A 4,613-nucleotide genomic window follows, 5' to 3' on the forward strand; every position below is an offset into this window, starting at 1 on the left:
CTACAAAATGCATCACCTCGCACATCATGGTTAAATACGATCTGTCTTTGATCTGTACAGCAAATGGAACAACGATGTATAAAATGCAGGCCATTGAGTCTAACAGCGTTGGTGGAAGAGTTACAGGAGGGGAAGCGGGTGTTGGGATCTGTCAGCATTTAAACAGGCAGAGGCTAATTTGAGGTAATCAGGTGGTTCCTAAATTTCTAAATGACATCAGTGTCGGTGGTGTCTTGGACAATGAAGCGAATAGACCAACTCAGAAAGTGGTCAAGGATTGGCAGGTTGAATTTAATTTGACAAAATGTAACACTTTGTAAAGTTAAGGCAGGGCAGTTCTTGCATAGTAAATGGCAGGACACTGGGAATTTTGCAGAATTGGATAAACCAAGCCGAAGAATGCATATTCGCTGAAACCGGTTATACACGTAGAAAAGGCACAGGAAGGATGCCATGAGACTGGAAACATACCGGGAACGTTTCATGAGAATATTTCTTTGAACACTCGATTATTATATAAGGATAGTTTGTGTAAGCTGAGAGATTTCTCCTTGCTGCATAGGACGCCGAGGGGTGACATTCACGACGGTCACAGATAGGCGTCATTAAGTTTGTTGTGATGCGTCTAGTGTGATAGTATAGTGGGTAGTGTTTGTGGCTCTCACTTTCGGCGAGGAGAAAAGGAGAGCTGAACGTGTAATTCTCTCCCTGCCAGCGCACAGCTTCTCCGACAGAAAGCCTCATGTAGTGTCTACTCGCTGGCGACACAGGCAAACTGAATTACTTTTGGACGCAGGCTGAACTACAAAGGGCAGGGAGGACGTCTGGCTCCTGCACACGTAGCTCGCAGGACCACCGGTGCGTGGACGCGTCCTGGTGCTCGTGTACAGATCCCTATGGGCAGCCTCGGGAGAGACGAAGGCTCTGGGAGTAGCACGGACAGCAAATCCGGAATGGAGCTCCTTACCGGCTGAACGTCACAGAGCGCCCTTCCGGCAACATCCCCTCACGCTTATCTGGGTTGAACTCCCATTTACCACTTCTCAGCCCAGTTTTGCATCCTATCAATGTCCCGCTGTAACCTCTGACAGCCCCCCCACACTATCCACAGCACACCCAACCTTTGTGTCATCATCAAATTTACTAACCCACCACTCCACTTCCTCATCCAGGTCATTTATAAAAATCACAAAGACTTGGGGTCCCAGAACAGATACCTGAGGCACTCCACTGGTCACCGGCCTCCATGCAGAATATGACCCGTCTACAACTACTCTTTGCCTTCAGTGGGCAAGCCAGTTCTGGATCCACAAAGCAATGTCCCCTTGGATCCCATGTCTCCTTACTTTCTCAATAAGCCATGCACGGTGTATCTTATCAAATGCCTTGCTGAAATCCATATACACTACATCTACTGCTCTACCTTCATCAATGTGTTTAGTCACATCCTCAAAAAAAATCACTCAGGCCTGTAAGGCACGACCTGCCTTTCACAAAGCCATGCTGACTATTCCTAATCATATTATGCCTTTCCAAATGTCAATAAATACTGCCTCTCAGGATCTTTCCCATCAGCTTACCAACTACTGAAGTAAGCCTCACTGGTCTACAATTTCCTGGGCTATTTCTACTCCCTTTCTTGAATAAGGGAAGAACATCTGGCAGCCCTCCGATCCTCCGGAACCTCTCCTGCCCCATTGATGATGCAATGGGGACGGTGTGATCCCGAAATTAAAGGGATTACGTGTGAGAAGCGTTTGATTAAATGTGGGTGCATATTATTGACAACTGTAGAATATTGAAAGACTGCGAGAGTATGGATGTGGTGTGAATAATTCACATAGTGTAGGGAGTCTAGGACCAGACGGAACTGCCTCAGAATACAAGGGCGCCACTTTAGAAGAAATATGAGGATAAAATTCTGCCATTTAGGGATCTCCTTGCTATGGACGGCTGTAAAGGCGGAACAATTGGGTTTTTTATATAGCAAAAGTTTCTGATCAGTCAGGGCGTCAAAGGTCACAGGCAGAAGGCGGGAAACTGGGGGTTGAGGGGAATAATAAAGCAGCACAAGCAACAACAAAGGTATCAATAGCCCCCCCCCCCCAACGTTTCAGCAAAAATCATCAGCGCCCACCACCCACCATGTAAGCAATGGCAAAGTCCCTAAAGATAGATGTGTTCAATGGTGGGAGAGCTTTACCGGACATGTACTGGGCCGAACCCACCACATTCTGTAGGAACTTACGTTCATTGACATTGATGTTCCCATACCGAGCCATGAGGCAGCCAGTCGATACACTCGGTATCACATCTACAGAAATGTGTCAAGGTTCCAGATGTCCTGCCGATCTCCGCAAACTCCGACGAAACCAAAGGCACCGCCGAGCTTACTTCGCATTTGCAGTTGTGATGGGTCCAGGGCGAACCCTGTGAAATAGGAACACCCGGGGATTTAAATTTGTTCACCCTCACTGATCCTCCGATGAGGACTGGCTCGTGGACCTCTGGTTTCTTCTCCCTTTGCTTTGCTCGCATTGAGTGGGACTTTCAAGGGCGGGGTGGAAGCTGGAGGCGAAGTGGGTGACATTGTCGAGCTCAGTGTGAATGCAGGAAGCGGCAACAATACATTGGTTTCCTCTGGTTTCTTCTCCCTTTGCTTTGCTTGCATTGAGTGGGATGTTCAAGGGCGGGGTGGAAGCTGGAGGCGAAGTGGGTGACATTGTCGAGCTCAGTGTGAATGCAGGAAGCGGCAACAATACATTGGTTTCCTCTGGTTTCTTCTCCCTTTGCTTTGCTCGCATTGAGTGGGACGTTCAAGGGCGGGGTGGAAGCTGGAGGCGAAGTGGGTGACATTGTCGAGCTCAGTGTGAATGCAGGAAGCGGCAACAATACATTGGTTTCCTCTGGTTTCTTCTCCCTTTGCTTTGCTCGCATTGAGTGGGACGTTCAAGGGCGGGGTGGAAGCTGGAGGCGAAGTGGTTGACATTGTCGAGCTCAGTGTGAATGCAGGAAGCGGCAGCAATGCATTGGTCGACGTAGCGCTGGGAGCACTGGGGTGAGTTACCGGGGAAGGTGTGGTACATTGGTTTGGTAGACTGATTTACTTAGGCAACGAAAAGGGAGACATACATTGGGATACATGCGGGTGTCCATGGCTACCCATTAAATTTGGAGTAAGTGGGAGGAGCCGAAGGAGAAACTGTTGAGGTGAAGACCGGTTCTGCCAGACGGAGGGTGCTGATGATAGAGGGAAGCTGTTTGGTTGTTTCCTTTAGAAATGTGGAGCGTTTTAAGGCCCTCTTGATGAGGGACTGGAAATCCATGGAGAAAATGCGACGGTCGGGGCCAGGGAATCGAAAGTTTGTGAGTTGATCGAGAGCACAGGAAGCTTCGGGAATGTAGGCGGGAAGGGGCTGAATTATGGAGCATAGTTTGGACTGGAGCTGTAAGAACACAGGATAGTGGGGCAGGAACTGGCAGAGACAATGGGCCTAACCGGACATTTAGGCTTATGAATGGAGTAGGAGGTCGAAGCGGACAGTTCAGGGCAATGGAAACACGAGTTATCCACAGTGAATGGAGGTTCTCTGGAGTTGATGATGTCAGTGATCGTGCCGGATGCAGTTCTCTGATGATCCGGAGTCGGGATTCTTCGAGGTGTAGGCATCATGATGTGTCTGAAAGTTACCGCCTAGTCTCAGCCAGGTGGAGGTCAGTTCGTCACTCTACAACAGCAGCACTTTGTCAGCAGGTTGGATGGTAACTTTGGGACCGGTGCTGAGAGATTAGAGAGCAGTAAATTCAGTGGGGGTAAGGTTCGAGAAGCGGTGAAGATTCCTGATGTTGAGGCGGTTGCTGTCTGCTCGGGAATTAGTGATGAAGACATCCCACAGCAGGCAGATAACCAGCGTGCTGTGTCCGAGAGGAGGAGGGTTGGAACCGGAAGAAATCACCCTCAGTGCTGTGTGGTGAATTATTGCCGATAAGATCTGCTCACGCGGACAATCATGCTGCAGGGAGTGAACAGAATCCGCCAGTTTGTCAAAACGACCGTGGCAGGACTCGAACCTGCAATCTTCTGATGACTTCCACCAGTCAAGCACCGAAGTCAGACGCCTTATCCATTAGGCCACAACGGCCATATTCTGTGAGAAAGGGCCAAGGGGGCGAATGGGGAACATGCTGACTGCTGCAAGGAGTTTCCACCTGTAAAATGATTTCTTAACCGAGCTAAAAGTACTCGCCTGTAGTGATTTCAACCCAGGTGAGCATTCGACCATTGTTGTGTCAATGTCTCTCCATACATTCCTGCTTTGGGTTGTTCAATATTCCATTTCTGTCACACAGAAAGGAATTATCAAAGGCACACACCACTGTCTTTTGCAGCGGCGTTATATTCTGGGATTGGAATCAGTGACAATGGTCCACCACATTCAATACATTATTGACAGGGAACTCGATTTATTTTTATCTATTTCAGCCGTTGGTTTGGTATTCCAGAACCGGGCGGCCATGTGTTTGTGTCGGTTCAGCGTTAGGGTGTTCGGATCTGCGGCTGCGCAGATGCGGACGTTGCCTTCAGCGCGTTCTAATGCGGTAGTTATCGGGTT

The 4,613-nt window shown here is 48.9% G+C and overlaps 1 non-coding gene across 1 annotated transcript; it reads right to left on the reverse strand.

Moving 5' to 3' along the window:
• Positions 1-4,050: 4,050 nt before the first annotated feature.
• On the reverse strand, positions 4,051-4,143 carry trnar-ucg (transfer RNA arginine (anticodon UCG)). The gene is given in 2 exon segments: positions 4,051-4,086; positions 4,106-4,143. It is a non-coding gene; the product is annotated as a tRNA-Arg (tRNA).
• Positions 4,144-4,613: the final 470 nt, after the last annotated feature.

The sequence above is a fragment of the Hemitrygon akajei genome, unplaced genomic scaffold (genome assembly GCF_048418815.1).
Source record: "Hemitrygon akajei unplaced genomic scaffold, sHemAka1.3 Scf000045, whole genome shotgun sequence".
Classification (NCBI taxonomy): Eukaryota; Metazoa; Chordata; class Chondrichthyes; order Myliobatiformes; family Dasyatidae; genus Hemitrygon; species Hemitrygon akajei.